Source organism: Hibiscus syriacus, unplaced genomic scaffold (assembly GCF_006381635.1).
Source record: "Hibiscus syriacus cultivar Baekdansim isolate YM2019G1 unplaced genomic scaffold, ASM638163v2 tig00112285_pilon, whole genome shotgun sequence".
Classification (NCBI taxonomy): domain Eukaryota; kingdom Viridiplantae; phylum Streptophyta; class Magnoliopsida; order Malvales; family Malvaceae; genus Hibiscus; species Hibiscus syriacus.
The window spans coordinates 3,722,489-3,743,108 of NW_024063293.1; the positions used below are offsets into that span (position 1 = coordinate 3,722,489).

The window sequence follows — 20,620 nt, forward strand, 5'->3', positions numbered from 1 at the left end:
GTTAAGAGCTAATATCGAAATTATTTGGTTAAGAAATTACGGAAATGCCCTTAAGAGGTAGAATAGTCTGAGTTGACTCTGAATGAGAAAATACTTAGAGGATTCATACTTAACTCGATTAAGTACGGATTTAATTATTAAGATCCTGACTTAGTGCAGGAAAATTCCTGATATTCCGTTTGTAAAATCTGAGAAGGAACTTGACCCGGAAATATCTGAGTTATGAGTAAATACCTGAATAACAATTTGTCGGGGGTGTTTTATTGTCAGATTCGAAATAATAGTAAGATCAGACTGAATGAAAGGATTAAAGTGCTCTGAATTAGTAAAATGACCAAAAATACCCATGTAATGGAAATAACCCAAGAATATCACCAAGCTCAGAAATGATTGGATATCCTTGAGCTCTGTAATGATTAGAATAAACTGAACACCAAAATGACCAAAATACCCTTATGGCCTATACTAAGGAAATGTCTTGGGTTAATTAAGGAATCCAAATAAACATGGATGTGGTACTGCTCTTAAAAGTTACAAATCACATATTAAGCCGAGAAACCAATGCTAGTGTTATATCAATACCTGAACGACATAGATGTCACTTGAATGCGTGTTTATATTCTTAAGTTTGGCTCGATGATAATTTTGGAAGTATTCAGCTAAGCTCAACTCTAAATCGCATTCAACAGTAAGAATTTGATATTTGTATGTATCCGAAATTCAGAAACGTTTGAATTACCTTGGAAAACCCCGAAGTATCTAAAATAGACTTGAATGCTAAATGAACTAAGTAACCTCAAGGACGATTAAGTAGTGATTTGGATGAGTCTGGAAACGTTAATGAACATATATGATGTAATGTTCTTATGGATCTTGAACTACAAATCAAGCACGTCAGCATTTCATGATATAGTTTAAGCGTGAACATGAAATAAAGACATTGAAAGATTTATTCAGCGATGATTCTGAGGATTATATATGGACTAGAATTTGTGGTATGAAAATGTAAATACCCTATAATGATAATGAATTGACCAATCGACAAGCATTAGTTCTGGGAACTATTCATCTAAGAGCTGTCCGATAATCCGATCAATCGACATAGAATATAAATTTCCTGAACCTTTATTTCTTTCTTATCAGCTCAAGTCACATTCTGAATAACTGATGATTCTGTCAGTTATTGAACTCTTTCAATATTGATTCTGAATTTCAATATTATATCGGTATATTGAAGATCCGTGTTCCTCTACTTATTAAGATTATCCAATATCTTTGAATACTATCTGTAAATTCTGGTGTGCTCCCTACTCACATGAATATTTTACCTGATTCTGGTGTGCTCCCTACTCACATGAATATTTTACCTGATTTTCAATTTGATTTCTGATCTGATACTTGACATGGATTCTGATATGGTATCTGACATGGATTCTGATATGATACTTGACTTGGATTCTGATCGAATACTTGACCTGGATTTTGATATGATACTTGACTTGGATTATGTTTTGATTTTTGATATGTTCGTTTACGGACGGAACATGTTTTATTTGGGGGGTAATGTTGGAGGAAGTATACCTGGAGGTTCCTCGGCTGTGTGCTCAGAACCTTACTTACCGGCTCCTCGGCTGTGTGCTCAGGGCCATACTGGACTTGTCGGTGGGTGTATGGTTTTGGGGAACCTACACATTTTGGACTTGACGGATGGGGGTATATATATATATGTTTTAAAAAGATCTAAAAAAGTTACATGATTTTACGGGAACACACTAGAAAACCTGTTCTGATCTCCTGAACCTAGACATTCGAAATATTTCCATCTGAAATGAATACTATTTGTTACTACATGCGATATCAATGGACCTCAACTCAGCATAAAGATCTGTTAATATCTGAACCAATAAGGAAAATATGTTTATCTGTATCTGCACGTTCTTCAGCATCATTTGGTAGTTCTGTATTACTGAGTTTTCCAAAGCTCACTCTATTACTCACCTTTTCAGGTTAAAAGAATTGTACCAGTGCATCTATCGACTTCAGTAAGGGAGTTCTTCCGGCGTTGTTGCAGAGTATGGTACATGTGATTAGGGGGCATGTAATTGTATTTTGTTTTAATATTTGATTCTGAAAATCTATTTTATTTTTTGTATACTGATAAATCATTTTATAAGTTACACGTTTCAATAAAATTTTAAATTTTCTGCTATTTTTACAGTGGGTCACTCTGGTGGCCCAAATGTGACACCCCAGATCAGATCTGGTTACTCTTATTGGTCTGTGGGGGTTATATTTAGTGGTATCAGAGCTATGGTTTGAGTCAAAATTTTTAAGTTAGACCGGTTGGTCGAATGTTACAATATGTCTGATCAGTACATGTCCCTAGGCTGCAATCGTACCTCTCTGAGCCGGAACTTCAGGGCTGAGTCCCTATCTGTAACGAGTAAATCGAAGTTTCTATCCGTTAAGGCTATACTTGTACAAAAAGGAATACCAGTAACATCTGTCTAAACATTATAAAGTACCTCACTAGCCATATGAGAGTTATTCATCTGAAAAATTCTGACTTGACTCTATAAATGAAATTGGGATATGCTGCTGCTTTATGAGCCTATTCTTATAGACAAAGACTGAATTGATTACTCAAGGAAATTTTTGTTCGGATTCTCTTATTGAAATGAGAAAAAGTTATGATAAGAATGTATGCTCAGCTGGTTAAGGATTAGTGGAGGATCCGTACTTTTGTAAAAGCTACTTAAAGATATGAGAGAACTGATGAAAGTTTTATTTATGCAATTATGTGACATGAGTGAATTTCGAGGACGAAATTCTTTTAAGGAGGGAAGAATTGTAACACCCCAATTTAGGGGCTAAATTTTAAGAAATTATAAAGTGGTGGATTTAATTGGTATTTTGAAAGAATCGGTGGATTAAATTATAAAATTTCAAAATTGGCAGACCGTTTTAAGAAGTGCATGAAGTTCAGTGACTAAACTCATGGTTTACCCATTTTTATTATGACTTGAATTATAAACACCCTCCCCGTGCGCAGGTTATCATTTTTTCAGTTTTCCATTCTCCAACAACCCTCCTTTCAACTCCGATCTACACGCCGTCCGACCTCCGATCGACAAGCCAAAACCACCATCGTGTTCATTGTCGAGCGAGGAACAAAACCCCTCAAACCTTTCGTCGTGAATCATCGCCGTTCGTCGTTAATTTCAGTCGGAAGTATCGTCGGTAATAACTCAATTTCAATCGGTTTTTCGTCGATTCACGACGATCCGAGCATCCGTTTACGACACCTCCCGCACCATCGTGTTCCTTGCATCGTTCTGAGTCCGTCGATGTCATCCTTGGTCTCCGTCAACGGTGGCGCGTGAGGAGGTAAAACAGTCAAAGTTTCTGATTCGTTCAAATCGAGCTCTCCGCCATTCAAAAATTTGAACCGAGCTTTGTAAGTATCTCGAAATCGCTTAAAATAATCTTTAGGAATTTTTCGATATCAGGGCACTGTTCACGCGCCCCCACGCGGTGCCACTGCACATGGGGAAGAAAAAAAATGACCGATTTGACCGGTTTTGCTCCTGTTTTGACCGATTTGACCAGTCATAACCCGACCCAACCTGTTGACCCAACCCGACCCGTTGACCATTGACCGGCGTTGACCGATGTTGACCAAAACTTTGACCGGCTTTGACCGGGCATTAAACAACCTTTGACTTTGACCGAGTATACCTATCCTGACATTTTTCGACGTTCCAAATCTGATTTCGCTGTCCATTTTTCGAAATTCAGACCTGAATGCCTCGATATTGGTAGTCAAACCCGTTGACATTGATTTTAACCAAAAATTCCAAATTTTCAGAAAGTCATATTTTATGCTTTCGACGTCCTGAATCCGATTCCGAAGTCCGTTTTGCCAAATTCAAACCCAATAAGTTGTTTTTCACTGATTTATCACCGATTCGATCCGTTTATCGCAATTAAGCTTCGTTTCTAATATAATTTATGTTGATATGTATCTGAGGAATTATTGGAAATTGAATTGAAGATCAAAGGCGTTCGAATGGAACTTTTATGGTCGATCAGTATTGCACCGAAATCGAGGTAATACTTTACTACCTCTTTATGCTTTATGAAACATGTTTATATTGATAAATGCATGAACAAGATAATGTTGGTCACTTTGGTGGAGTTGAATAATTTATACACTCAATATGATGTGGTAGAAATTCTGTAACTAATTACGGATCGAATGACTAATATAAGAGATTGAGGAATTGTTAGATTAAATTACAAGTTTAAGATTAGTGATAAAGAAATCAGCCCTGTATCTGCATCTTATAATTTATTTCATCAAAGGTTAAATATTAAAGGTACTTGGATGAGAAATTATGAGAATACTCCGGTAGGGTAAAATTACGAAAATACCCTTATGTTATAAAAAGATAAGATTTGAATATGGAAGTTAGATAAGAGGATTTTACAGACATATTGATTTGATAAAAATATTGATATGCATAAGAAATGTTAGTTTTATTTGGAAATTATGGATAACCGGTTTTAATCCTAGGAGAGTTTGTGAAGGATATTAGAAGTTTGTTAAGAGAACCGTTTCAAGATCAGAGAGTGTTCAAGAAAGCAATTAATCATAGGATCTCTAAATTATATTAGTTTCGTTAAGAGCTAATATCGAAATTATTTGGTTAAGAAATTACGGAAATGCCCTTAAGAGGTAGAATAGTCTGAGTTGACTCTGAATGAGAAAATACTTAGAAGATTCGTACTTAACTCGATTAAGTACGGATTTAATTGTAAGATCCTGACTTAGTGCAGGAAAATTCCCGATATTCCGTTTGTAAAATCTGAGAAGGCACTTGACCCGAAAATATCCGAGTTATGAGTAAATACCTGAAGAACAATTTGTCGGGGGTGTTTTGTTGTCTGAATTGTTCGAAATGACTAAAATAAATGATAAGATTGGAATTAATAGTAAGATCATACGGAAGGAAAGGATTAAAGTGCACTGAATCTGTAAAATGACCAAAAATACCCCTGTAATGGAAATAACCCAAGAATATCACCAAGCTCAAAAATGATTGGATATCCTTGAGCTCTGTAATGATTGGAATAAACTGAACACCAAAATGACCAAAATACCCTTATGGCCTATACTAAGGAAATATCTTGGGTTAATTAAGGAATCCAAATAAACATGGATGTGGTACTGCTCTTAAAAGTTACAGATCACATATTAAGCTGAGAAACCAATGCTAGTGTTATATCAATACCTGAAAAACATAGATGTCACTTGAATGCGTGTTTGTATTCTTAAGTTTGGCTCGATGATAATTTTGGAAGTATTCAACTAAGCTCAACTCTAGATCGCATCCAACAGTAAGAATTTGATATTTGTTAGAAAAATCAACCACGAAGACCAATTGAATTAAACGGAAGTACAATATGTATCCGAAATTCAGAAACGTCTGAATTACCTTGAAAAGCCCCGAAGTATCTAAAATGGACTTGAATGCTAAATGAAATATGTAACCTCAAGGACTAAGGATTAAGTAGTGATTTGGATGAGTCTGGAAACGTTAATGAACATACATGATGTAATGTTCTTATGGATCTTGAACTACAAATCAAGCACGTCAGCATTTCATGATATAGTGAAAGCGTGAACATGAAATAAAGACATTGGAAGATTTATTCAGCGATGATTCCGAGGATTATATATGGACTAGAATTTGTGGTATGAAAATGTAAATACCCTGTAATGACAATGAATTGACCAATCGACAAGCATTAGTTCTGGGAACTATTCATCTAAGAGTTGTCCGATAATCCGATCAATCGACATAGAATGTAAATGTCCTGAACCTTCATTTCTTTCTTATCAACTCAAGTCACATTCTGAATAACTGATTATTCTGTCAGTTATTGAACTCTTTCAATAGTTATTCTGAATTTCGATATTCTATCGGTATACTAAAGATCTGTGTTCCTCTACTTATTAAGATTATCCAATATCTTTGAATACTATCTGTAAATTCTGGTGTGTTCCCTACTCACATGAATATTTTACCTGTTTTTCAATTTGATTTCTGATCTGATACTTGACATGGATTCTGATATGATATCTGACATGGATTCTAATCTGATACTTGACTTGGATTCTGATCGAATACTTGACCTGGATTTTGATATGATACTTAACCTGGATTATGTTTTGATTTTTGATATGTTCGTTTACGGACGGAACATGTTTTTTTTGGGGGGTAATGTTGGAGGAAGTATACCTAGAGGTTCCTCGGCTGTGTGCTTAGGACCTTACTTACCGGCTCCTCGGCTGTGTGCTCAGGGCCATACTGGACTTGTCGGTGGGTGTATGGTTTTGGGGAACCTACACATTTTGGACTTGACGGATGGAGGTATATATATATATGTTTTAAAAAATCTGAAAAAGGTACATGATTTTACGGGAACACACTAGAAAACCTGTTATGATCTCATGAACCTAGACATTCGAAATATTTCCATCTGAAATGAATATTATTTGTTACTACATGCGATATCATTGAACCTCAACTTAACATAAAGATCTGTAAATATCTGAACCAATAAGGAAAATATGTTTATCTGTATATGCACGTTGTTCACATCATCTGGTAGTTTTGTATTACTGAGCTTTCCAAAGCTCACTCTATTACTCACTTTTTCATGTTAAAAGAATTGTACCAGTGCATCTATCGACTTCAGTAAGGGAGTTCTTCCGGCACTGTTGCAGAGTATGGTACATGTGATTAGGGGGTATGTAATTGTATTTTGTTTTAATATTTGATTCTAAAAATCTGTTTTATTTTTTGTATACTGATAAATCATTTTATAAGTTACACGTTTCAATAAAATTTTAAATTTTCCGCAATTTTTACAGTGGGTCACTCCGGTGACCCAAATGTGATACCCCGGATCGGATCTGGTTACCCTTATCGGTCTGTGGGGGTTACATGCCATACATACCGTGTGCTTAACAAGCTTAAATTTCCCACGTTTTAATTTTCTATGACCATGCCCATAATACATATGCATATGAATGTATGCTTAAATGGATGCTTTCTTTTTTCAAGAAAGATTTATACACAAATAGAGACATACTCAAAAAGAATTATGTTAGAGGCAATCTTATACTATTTTAGAAGGTAAAATTATAAAATTTTAAAAGTTGAAAATTAATTATCAATAAAAATACAATGAAAATATATGAAAATTTAAAATTTTCAAAGAGTATAACTGCTTTATTAACACTCCTTATCCATACCTGTAAGAAATCCATGTATGCATATACGCTTCAATGAATATCAAATTATATCTATAACATGTACATATGATCAGACATATATACATGCAAACAATCACTAACCTCTCATTTTAATGATACTTAAAGGGAAGACAATGATCTTTTAAACAAAATATAAACTTTATAATGAAAACAATAGATATCAAAATTATAGATAAATTGATCAAAATGATTAAATTAGAAAATATGAATTAAATATACAATTTATGCATAATAGTATTTTTTTAGAAGACGACTAATAATCGAATCTGACTTAATATATTTTAGTTTAGGGACTAAATTCATAATGTATGAATATTGTAATTACTTATTCAAAAATTTGACCTAATTTTTAACTATGACTCCTAGTAATAAAAAAAAGAAAAAGGTCTCTGTCTGTTTCTCTCTCTCAACCTCAGGCAGGTAACTCTGCTTCCCCTTGTCCTCTTCTTTATCACATTACAGCCATTACCGTTTCTTCAAAGTCTCTTTCTTTTATTCCTTTTATCTTAAAAAAATATTATTCTTCTTCTTTCTTTTGCTCTACCAGCTCTGGAATTATTGTTCTTCAAAGTTTAGAATGTCAAGCACTTAACCTTATAGAACGAAAGGAGAGCCAGTAAGTCTTCATATTTTTTCATTATTTGGCACTGCCTGGAGATAATTAAACGATGACCCTATTTTCTCCAAAAGAACCATATAAAGGACTGTTGAAGAAGAAACACAAAATTTGATATTTCTTTTTTCTCTTTTTGCTAGCAGGAATGAGTGGATGTCTTGTTTATTGCCACAATTCAAGTGCCAACCTGACACTTTCTCTATCCAATTCAGAACTCACCATTCCTACCATTGTAAGTTTTCACACTCAAATTTGGGTTTGTTTCAATTGGAATCCAAATGGATAGTTGCTATGTACATATATATAGTTCTTATCTTGATTGAAAGTTGGAAATTTCATTGAACCTGAACTAATCTGGCTTTGATTTGCTTTTTGTGATGGTTTTGAATTTGGTGAAGTGTTCCTACTTATAGATGCATTTGTTTCTGTTAAAGTGTAATATGAGAACAGTAGGAAAAAATAACTTTCATTTTCATTCAATATTCACAATCTGTTTACACATATATATAACCTTTCAATCTAACTGTCTAACTAACTAAAAACTACTTGTAACAAACTATTAACAGAAAAAACTGATTACAAACTCAACACTCCCCCTCAAGTTGGATGTTGAAAAACATTTTCAACCCCTAATTTGGATAACAAATAACTATGCTGCTGACTTCCCAAAGCCTTGGTCATGATATCTGCAAGCTGTTCATGTGTTGACACATGTTCTGTTTGAATCATCCCTTCATGTATTTTTTCTCTCACAAAATGGCAATCAATTTCAATGTGCTTTGTCCTTTCATGATACGCTGGATTAGCTTCTATTTGAAGTGCAACTCTGTTGTCACAGTGAAGTTTTACAGGCTCCAGACCCTTTATACTAAGTTTTGCAAGCAAACCTTGCAACCACACCAGCTCAGAAGTGACCACTGCCATAGCTCTATATTTTGCTTCTGCCGAAAACCTTGCTACAACATTTTGTTTCTTTGATTTCCACGAAACCAATGAATCACCAATCTTAATGCAAAAACCTATCATATATTTTCTTGTCATTGGACATGATCCCCAATCTGAATCACAATAGGCTGAAAGTTGACAAATCGAAGAAGATTTCAACAAAATTCCCTGTCCTGGTTCCTTCTTGACATATTTAACTACTCTTAAAGCTGCCTCCATATGAGACCTCTTAGGTTGCTGCATGAATTGACTAAGAAGATTCACTGCATATGTAATAACAGGTCTTGTATATGTCAAGTAAATTAGCCTCCCAATAAGTATTTGATAAACTGACTTTTCAACTAGACTATGTTCATCTTCATTATCCTACTGCACAATCTTATCATAATTTAAAGTAGTCAACTTCAGATTCTCCTCCAGAGGAGTAATAGCAGGCTTTGCTTCCTTCAAACCTGTATCTTTGATTAACTGGAGTGCATACTTCATTTGATTCAAAAGTATGCCTTCTTTTGACCTCAATACCTCAATTCCTAAGAAATATTTTAACTCCCCTAAATCCTTCATCTTAAAATGGATATTCAACATTTGCTTCAATTCAACAATCAATTCACTACTATCACATGTGATTACCAAATCATCAACATATACTAATAGCAAGGCCATTTTACTTTGATATCTCTTGATGAACAATGAGTAGTCACACTTGCTTTGAACATAACCAGTTGAGACCAATGCCTCTGTTAATTTCAGATTCCACTGCCTGGAAGCTTGCTTGAGACCATACAATGATTTTTGCAGTCTACATACAATCATCTCCCCCTGACTGCAAAAACCCTCAGGTAGTTACATATAGACTTCCTCATAAAGATCTCCTTGTAGAAAAGCATTGAATACATCCATTTGCAATAATGGCCAATGAAAAATAGAAGCAAGTGCAAGAATGGTTCGAATAGTAACCATTTTTACCACAGGAGAAAATGTGTCAAAAAAATCAATTCCCTCATGTTGATTATAGCCTTTAGCAACCAAGCGAGCTTTATATCTCTCAACCTCACCTGATGCTTTATACTTAACTCTATAAACCACTTACATCCAATAGGAACTTTTACTGGTGGTAATGGAACAAGGGACCAAGTTCTATTAGACTCCAATGCATGTATTTCTTCTTTCATAGCTTGAACCCAAAGTGGATCTTGAACAGCCTCAGAATAAGATTGAGGCTCAGAAATTTGAGAGATGGAAGACAAGAACACTTGAGTATGAAGTGGTAAGTGACAATAAGAAAGAGAACTGAAATTTGAAGAAGAGGATTGACAAGAGCAGACAAAATTATTTAACCAAGTAGGAGGCTTTGATACTCTAGAGGACTTCCTAGAAGGAACATGTGCACTTATTGAAGTAGAAGACTGAACTGAATTTTGAGAAGTGTGTTCATCATTAGTAGTATTCAACTCAGTTAGATTATTATGAAGGGAGCTAGAATGTTGAGGACATAGAGTATTTAAAACCAAGAAATCATCATCATGAATAAGGGTAGTAGATGGGAAGAATGTTGGATCAGAATTATAAAAAGAAGAAGATTGATGAAAAGGAAACTGATTTTCATGAAACTTAACATCCCTACTAATGAATAGTTTTTTAGAGTCGAGATTAAACAGTAAATAACCTTTTTGGGTTGGAGAATATCCCAAAAAGACATAAGCAAAGGCTCGAGCATCAAACTTATCATGAGGTGTAAGATTTATTGCAAAATAGAGACACCCAAACACTTTAAAATGTTCATAAGAATGAGGTTTATGGTACAGTAATTCAAAAGGGGTTTTCCAAGATAGGACTGAAGAAGGCAACCTATTGATAATATAGCAAACAACTAACACATATTCTCCCCAGAATTTAAAAGGGACTCGTGACTAAAAACGAAGAGCCCGAGCAACTTCTAAAAGATGCCTATGTTTACGTTCTGCAACCCCATTCTTTTGAGGAGTGCGTACACAAGTACTTTGATGGATAATTCCCAATGATGCAAACAAGGGAGAACACACAAAGTTAAAAAATTCACGGCCATTATCACTACGAATAATTTTAACTGAGACAGAAAACTGATTCTGAACCATTAAGATAAAGGTTCGAAGACAGGAAACAACATCATTCTTAAGCCTCAATAAGTACACCCAAGACATCCTAGTGTAGTCATCTACAATGGTTAAGAAAAAAACGTTGACCAGCATGAGTAGAGATTTGATAAGGCCCCACAGATCAATATGAATCAATGTAAAGGGAGTAGTGGTTCAGGAATTGCTAACTGGAAATGGAAGCCTAGATTGTCTAGCTAAATGACAGATAGAACAATTTTGAACAAATTCATGATGCAAATTCTCATTATGAAACATAGGCAATTTTTTTAGTTGAGAAGCTGGAACATGTCCTAAACGAGCATGCCAAAGGCTTGTTTTATTTACATCAACTGATTTACAAGTATTGAGAAAAGTTTCAGAACTAATAAAAGGTGTACATGCATCAAATGAATGTTCTAAGGCATAAACAGAAAAAACAGAATTTGATGGAAACCTGAGCATGTATAGACCTCTATATTCTTTACCAATCACCCTCATCATGCCATTGCAAAGATCCTGCAATATGCAAAGGTCATGATAGAACAAAACAGCACAGTTTAACTCATGAGCCAGTTTTGAAACAGAAACGAGATTATGAGTAAAGTGAGGCACATGAAGAACATTTGATAATCGAAGACCATTTGGGAGTCTAACAGAGCCTATATGTGTGACAACAAAAGATTTTCCAGTAGGCAACTGAACAAATTTAGGCGTGGATGTACAGGGCATAGGATCGAGCATGCATTTTAAGTCTGATAAAATATGGTCAGTTGCTCCAGAATCCAAAATCCATTCAATTGAATTGTAAGTAAGAGAACATAAGGTACTTTCCAGATTCAAAGAGGAATCTGGACTGGAACTTTGAGCTGAAGATCGATTTAGAAGTTCCAGAAGCTGCTGATACTGTGTATTTGTGAAAACTGGTGGAGCTAGATTGAATATCTCACGATTAGAGGGAGTCACCATAGCAGCTTGAGAACCCTTCTTCTTGTTGAATTTAAAGTCAGGATGAAAGCCAATAAGGCGATAACAATTCTCCTTTTTATGGCCCTTCACTTTACAGTGATCACAGATGCCAGTAAACCGTCGACGGTTGCCAGAAGCATTGGAGTACAGTGAGGTAGAGTCCACGAGAGGGACGACACCGGACAATTGAAGGCGATGAGATTCCTCCTGACTTATCATGGAATAGGCGTTGTTGACTGAAGGTAAAGGCTGCATCAACAGCAATTGACTTCGAATGGCAGTGTACGAGTCATTCAGCCCCATGAGAAACTGGAACAACCTCTGTTGAGAAACATATTGTGAACTGGACTGAGCATTTTCACAAGTCAACTTGAGTAATGTACCAGTGTATCATACTCGTCCCACAGAAGCTTCAACCGCGAGAAATACGCAAAAATGGAGAGCTCGCCTTGGACCATCGTGGTAATCTCATGATGAAGAAACAATATCCGAGAACCATCGATATTGTCAAATCGCTCCTTAAGATCGGCCCAAACGAACGCTGTGCTGGAGGTAAAAACAATTCCAGCAGACAAATCCTTCCTCACGGAATTGATGAGCCATGACAACACAAGGGCATTGCATCTGTCCCATTGTGCTTGAAGAGAGGACTGGAAATCATCGCGGTAACAACCTCCATCGATGAACCCTAATTTATTTTTGGCGAGAAGTGCGATTCGCATTGAGCGGCTCCAGACGGTGTAGTTATCTGGTCCACACAACTGATGCAAGATCAAAATCGTTCCCGGAGTATCCGAGGGATGGAGATACAGTGGGTGATTAAAATCGAGAAGCGTTGATTCGGTCATCGGGGTTGTTGTGGGTGGCATCGTGACAGATGCGGCGGTGAAGAAATGTAATATGCTTTAGTAAGGAGGAAAGAAATTAAGCAAGAGCAGGCCCGAGAAGGAAGAAAGGCCTAGTGAAATTGGGTTAGCCTGATACCATGTTAAAGTGTAATATGAGAACAGTAGGAAAAAATAACTTTCATTTTCATTCAATATTCACAATCTGTTTACACATATATATAACCTTTCAATCTAACTGTCTAACTAACTAAAAACTACTTGTAACAAACTATTAACAGAAAAAACTGATTACAAACTCAACAGTTTCTAATTAAAATTTCGAAAAGTAGTTGGTAATGGGAAATGCAGATTACCAGTTGATGGTTGTTGAGATGAATAAAACGATAAATAGTGAAGTAAGCTCAAAGAGAGACATTTCGAGAGAGAACCATCGTCAGCCATACAAACTTACAAAGTAACTTATATACTGACCTTTAGCCCTGGTGTTAGGACCAGGGTTATGAGGTTTATTTGTAGATCGGCAAAGCTTGTAGATATGGCGATTTGACCAAACTGACACCCTTTAACCGAATATCTATCTTTTTAGCACCGTTTGGTTTATATTTCCCGAAGTGGCACCCTTTCGACTGAGTGGTGAAAGGCACATCCCCGGGGACGCGCTTTACATGGTTTTACGCTGAGTTGGATGCTACGTATGAAAGGTGCATCCCCGGGGATGCGCTTTACCTGGTTTTGCTGATTCAGTTGCCACGTGGTATTTTTTAAATAATAAAAATTTTATTTTTATTGTTATTATAAATTAGTAATATATTATGTAAATTGTTTCAGTTATAATTTAATAATTATCGAATGTATTTTTTTAATGTGTGTTAAAGGTGGAGTGTATTATCCACATTAATCGGATAGAACAACAGATGAAAACTGGTTTTTATTTTATTGTAGTTATATGAAAAATGTATAAATTATTATATTACACGTATGGTTATATTATTATTTTTTATTTTGATTATCGATCTATTAATTTTATCACTTAATTATTTAAATAATATCAGTCTAGTCATCTGTTATTATTATTTAACCAAAATATTGATGCATAAGTTTATAAAATTAGTATAATTACACATTTAATCTGTTATTATTATTATACATTGAGAAATTATAGAAAATGCAATTACATTTAAATATTAGAAACAAAAACATTCATTTAAATAGAATATTATGTTACATAAGGGTTAACGGTTATGTGATAATAATAGAGTTGGACATTTTTTTTCTATTGTGTCCGATGTTTCTACAATGCCCACATCGTTTTTGTTCTGTTGAATTCTCCCGAATATCCATATCACAATGTATTCTAGTAGTTTTGGACAACCTGAGTCCCTCAATGGCAATGGATCTGGTACAATTGTAAGCCAAGTTTGAATCTCATCTGGGTCTCTTTTGTTTCGTATGGGCGGAAACTCAAATTATATACCTTGAATACTTGTGAAAGTTGGTATACGGGATCAAACAATTTTTGTAATCCAAATGAGAATGTGAGCAAGCTGCAATGACATGAGAGCATGGATATTTGAGTGCTTGAAAGAAACCACAATCGCACCACCTCTCATGTAGATTAACTCTGAAATAGTTAGCTTCAATCCCTTGCAACGGACGTGGCATTTCGGTTACACGAAACAATTCACGGGTGCAAGAAAAATTTGAAACCAACATCCCATTTGATGCAGCCACTTTTTTCTGTAAATCAGCTACTAGTCTTGGGTGGTAAATATGACCGTTTTGAATCCAAGTAAGAACTTGTCCACCGAGCTTTGCAAAGAGTTGACCTAAACAAAAATAAGTCGTTTTGACCAATGCCGTGACTGGTAAATGACGCGCCCCCTTTAAGGTTGAATTTATTGCTTCAGCCAAGTTTGTTGTCATATGACCATAGCGATACCCCCCGTCATACGCATTTGTCCACATTTCTTTGCTGATGTCCATAATGTACTCGCACCCCTTCTTATTTTTGTCAAACAACTCTTGTAGAATTGACTCAAACCTTTGAGGTAATAGTTCGTAACCTAAGCCATTAGGAATATGTAATAGTTAATATGAAGTATAAATAAGTAATACGAAAATGATAGAAAAAATGAGGAAAAGTAACATACTCATCCGCACGACTAATTAACGTTCATCGTTCTTCTTGTATTTTCCGTAATAGTTTGCAGCAATATGAAGGACACAATAACGATGTTGAACATGTGGAGGTCTATACATTGTACCCAAATAGTCCATTGTTGCTTTTATCCCGGCTCCTCGGTCTGAAATAATGCATACTCGTTCCCTGGTGACAATATGTAAACGTAAATTTTTAAGGAAAAAAGCCCAAGACTCAGTGTCTTCTCCTTGAACGAGGGCAAACGTAGCGGGAAGAATATTGCGATTTCCATCTTGGACCACAACCAATAATAAAACTTGCTTGTATTTCCCATACAAGAAAGTACCATCAATTTGGACAACTGGTTTACAGTACTTGACTGCATTAATACACTGAGGGTAAGTCCAAAAGACAAGGTAGAATTGGCAGCGATCACAAACCACTCGATCATTCACGTAATGATGTTGAGTTTGAAACTCAACAATTATCCCTGGATTGAGTCTTTGCACAACATGAAACCAACTGGGCAGCTCGTTGTAAGATGAATCCCATTCTCCATGAAGTTTGCAAATGGCATTCTATTTTTCCAACCAAGCTTTTTATATGAGACGGTGTACCCATATTGTGACTGTATAGCAGAAATCAACACTGCAACAACTATATGAGAGCTTTACTTCACAATGGGCATGATTGCTTGGCAAATAATATTGGAGTCCAAGTTGAGATGATCCTGGTTTATACCTCTTGCACAACACGTATGAGGACCGTTGTATCTGGTTAGTTCCCATAAGTTATTCTTCCTCTTCCTCTTTGATACACGAACCATCCATTGACATCCGTTGTCACGTTGGACGCAGTAGCAGACATATTTCTCTGTGTTAGATCGATCAACTCGGGACTGAACTGAGTTACGAATATTGTAACTCTTTATTGCCATCATTGCTTCCTCCTTCGATGCGAACTCCATTCCAATATGTAAATCACCGTCATTAACTATTAATTGAAGTCCATAGTTGCCAACATCAGGAAGATCCGAAAATTCAGGCTCATACATTGCATCATAATCTGGCCCATACATATGTGTAGGAAGTTCGGTTGGTGTTGTATTTATCGGAACGTCATCCTCGTCATCATCAGAATGTACGTTAAACTGTGATGAGTTAGGTTCAACGAATAATCCCATTTCAGTACCATCTGCACCTGGCTCTCGAAGAGGTTCTTCTGGTGGAGATGATGGTTCCTCCGATAATCCAATGTTGAGGTCAAATAAGTTCCTGCTTGTGTGTCCTCCCCTTGAACATGAGGCCATTGTATCATGTGGGATGTGAATAGACTGTCGTCTCATCGGCATTTCCATATGTAAGTCGAAAACATTGGCAGATGAATGTTTACCCCTTGAAGTATAAGAGATGTTGCCATATGGATTATTGGTGAAACCACGTGGGTTGAGATCATAAGCAGCTGCAGATGAATGCCTTCCTACTGAACTTGATGGTATGGCATCTGGTGTTGGATCGGCCATTAATGATGTGAAATCATTACAGATTAGTTGTGTCGGGCTATCAACTTGATCAGCTTGATATACAATGCCAAAGTGAGAGGAATATGGGAGACCGCAAGAAGCACGAACCTCAATAAAAGTGGCATACATTTCAATAAGAGATTGTGAACTTCCCATATGAGCATCAACCATCATAGAAACATCATCATCGTTTGAAAGCTAAAATGATGTATACGTGAGCGAAAAAAGTTCAGTAGGAAATCTGTACTGAAGTGAAGATAGTCTTCTTCGGCCTGCTACACGAATCTTTAACGAATTTTTTGTGATTAACTCCTCAAGAGTGATGTTTCTCTTCAAGGTTAAGGGGATATAATGATCTGACTCAAAAATAACCCCCTCTTTAGCTTGTTTAATTTCTCCATCATACAAAACAACAACAGAAAGACGACTCATTTTCAGAGAATAGAGGATTGAGATTTTTAAGAAATTTAGAGTTTGAGAATTTCAAAGCTTGTGAACTGAAGTTTGTTTTGAAAGTTTATAATACGTTGCATATAATAGTGTCTATATCCGGGGTACTATTCACGTGAAGGTGCGTTACCGGGGGCGCGCCTTCCATTATTTTATCAGAGAATATGTTATCATTGCCCTATTATGTCACTTATGTCCCCCGGGAACTATTCATGTCAATACATATTATTCCTTAGGGGACCGTGAAGGCGCGTTCCCGGGGGCGCGCCTTCTATTATTTTGTCAGATAATATGTTATCATTGCCCTATTATGTCACTTATGTCCCCCGGGAACTATTCGTGTCAATACCTATTATTCCTTAGGGGACCGTGAAGGCGTGTTCCCGGGGGCGCGCCTTCCATTATTTTGTCAGAGAATATATTATCATTGCCCTATTATGTCACTTATGTCCCCCAGGAACTATTCATGTCAATACATATTATTCCTTAGGGGACCGTGAAGGCACGTTCCCAGGGGGGCGCCTTCCATTATTTTGTCAGAGAATATGTTATCATTTTCCTATTATGTCACTTATGTCCCCCGGGAACTATTCGTGTAATACCTATTATTCCTTAGGGGACCGTGAAGGCGCCTTCCATTATTTTGTCAGAGAATATGTTATCATTACCCTATTATGTCAGTTATGTCCCCCATGAACTATTCATGTCAATACATATTATTCCTTAGGGGACCGTGAAGGCGCGTTCCCGGGGGCGCGCCTTTCATTATTTTGTCAGAGAATATGTTATCATTGCCCTATTATGTCACTTATGTCCCCGGGAACTATTCATGTCAATACCTATTATTCCTTAGGGGACTTTAAAGTGCGTTCCTGGGGAACTATAGATGGATGGTGAAATCAGGTAAATTATAACCAAAATTTAATTTCTTTTGGAAGTTCAGCAAGTTAAGGATAAAATTATACATATAGATAAATTTAAGTTCATAACTTAAATTAAAACGTTATGTGAAATTTGAATAAATTAGATAAAATGTTATGGATAAATTGAATAAATGTGAAGTGATAAGTTTATTGTGACATTGAAATTGTATGGAATGAGCATCAACATGTTTTTACGAATAAATGTGAAGTGATAAGTTGATTTTAATGTATACGTTTTAATATATATGTTAATGATAAAATCATATGTATGGATAAATTTAATTTCAATTTAAGTAATGTGAACTATAATTGAAATATAACTTTTAATTTCGAATACAATTGGAATATTAACTTGAATTTAATGTTAAATTTTGAATACTATAATTTATATTTTAAATTTAAATTTCGAATAATATTATTTGTATTTTAATTTTAAATTTCAAATACTATAATTTGTATTTTAAAAACATTTATTAAACATTTAATGTTAAATTTGAATAAAAATAACATTAAAAATATTGGCAATAACAACCATGAAACATTTAAATAACATAACCAAATTACATAAATTTCTGAAATATAACTATTTAAATAACATTAAAATACAACTGGATCACCGATGTCGTCTTCTCGAATGAGTTCCACATGGCGGTGGTTGTCTATTTCGCGGAGGATTTCTTCGTGGAACTTGTTCTTCAGTCTCCTCATCTTCACTATCATCATCATCGGCATTTTCTTCATTTGGCGTAGATGACGCTGAAGAGGCTGAAGGGCCTGTATAAAATAACAACCCTGGAGGAGTGCTAGTAACCATCCCACCGCTCCCCAAGAACTGTGAAAACTGTGGAAACATTGGCATCGATGTCTGTGATCCAGATGGATATTGAGGTGTCTGAGGAGAAGCACCACCAGCCAAATAAGATGCATATGAACCATATGCTGGATCATTAAACATAGCCGTATATGCACCTCCATATGGTATAAAACCCTACGGGCTAGGCATGTAACCTAGCGGGCTAGGAATATAACCCTGCGGAGATGACATATGAACTAGTGGGCTTGACATATACCCCTGAGGAGATGGCATCTGAAGTGGAGGGATGGGCATGTACCATTGTGGCATCGGTGGATAAGGATGTTGTGGTGGGACTGATGTAGAACCGGTATCACCTTCTCTCCGTCCATGCGTCGGGGGACGATGATATTGAGACGGTTGACGTCTTTCTCGGCACCTAGGAATGCTAACCCCTCGTGCTTCCGCCGAAAGTAGAAACGGCTTCCCATTTTCATTAAACCATTCCATATAGTTATCCGTAACCATATGACCAGTTTCAGCGTAATATTGTTTAGGGGCCAACTGTGCATACTGGTTCTCCCAAAGCGTAATCCAATCTTTGTGTCTCACCACCCAGTTAACATATTTCTTTCCTCGTCTATCTATGTTATGCACGTCGTCTAAATTCCTAGGTGCTCCAGGAATATATTGCGTACAACCATACTGACGGAGCACACGGTCAACTGGATGCCACTCAATAATAGCATAACATATAAGAGGTATAACCGATATCCAAACCTCTAATGACCCACCAAGGTGGGGTGGGATGCAAGCCTTCACTTCATCGCTCGCATAAGGTATTCATTGAAACTGAAATATAAATATACAATTCAAATAAATAAAATATTCTAATTATATCTAGCATTTTAAATTAAAATATTAATATTTAAACAGGTGTAAAAACATACCTCATACCCAGCTTTTGTATCAATAAGTAGACGAATTTCCTCTAACCCAGTAGGTATACTTCTATGGTTCTTTCTTTTCATCGACCACCTATGAAATATAATATAAACTAAATATCACCCTATTTAATTAAAAATATTTAAATCAAAATTTAGTTCGATAATTACCTCAACAATAAGGGGAATACGTATGGTTCATTCACGATCGGGCATAAGAAAGGCATGCGGAACCACGCCCATGATTGCAGAAGCAAGAGACATCCACCGATAGCAGTTTTCTTATAATTCGTCGCCCGACACATTTCTCTAAAGAGAAATGCCAAAACTGCAGCGCCCCAACTATATCTTCCAGCTTCATCAAAATCGATCAGATGCCACAACCACATACAATGCACCTGGTTGCGAGATTTGTCGGGCATCAATATTCCTCCAATTATTCGTAGAATATATGCCCGAGCACATGCCTTTGCTTGATCCTCTGAAGCATTTTCATTTAAAACCTCAAAATCAGCTTTCAACCAAGATAAAGCTATTCTACCTCCATTAAACTCTGGCGGAGCAGCTCCAAGATAATCAATGCACATTGACTGCCAATCACCATCCGCCATACCACACATCATATTTTTGTCGACGGGAAGCCCCAAATGCATAGAGACATCCTCTAATATAATTGTAGCCTCTCCACATGGAAGGTGAAAAGTGTGTGTCTCGGGCCTCCACCTCTCAATCAATGCAGAAATTAGGACAGGTTTGAGTTTGCAACCGCCAATAATTATTGCAATATATCCGAACCAGGCAGAAGCCAAAAATGACAAAATACGTTCCGGTGTCAGTATACGTGGATTTTTAATAAATGTCTCTAAAATACGATCAATATCTTAAATAATATGCATTATAAAAAATTAAAATTAATATAAATTCATAATAAATTTAAATTAAACATAACAATAAATATTAACATTAATTATAAAAAAATATTACCATATCGCTAAAATGTCTGGAGATATGGTC

The 20,620-nt window shown here is 36.0% G+C and overlaps 1 long non-coding RNA gene across 1 annotated transcript; it reads left to right on the forward strand.

Moving 5' to 3' along the window:
- Positions 1 to 7,928: 7,928 nt before the first annotated feature.
- On the forward strand, positions 7,929 to 8,193 carry LOC120177166. The gene is made up of 2 exons (XR_005521385.1): positions 7,929 to 7,961; positions 8,102 to 8,193. It is a non-coding gene; the product is annotated as an uncharacterized LOC120177166 (long non-coding RNA).
- The last annotated feature ends 12,427 nt before the right edge of the window (positions 8,194 to 20,620 follow it).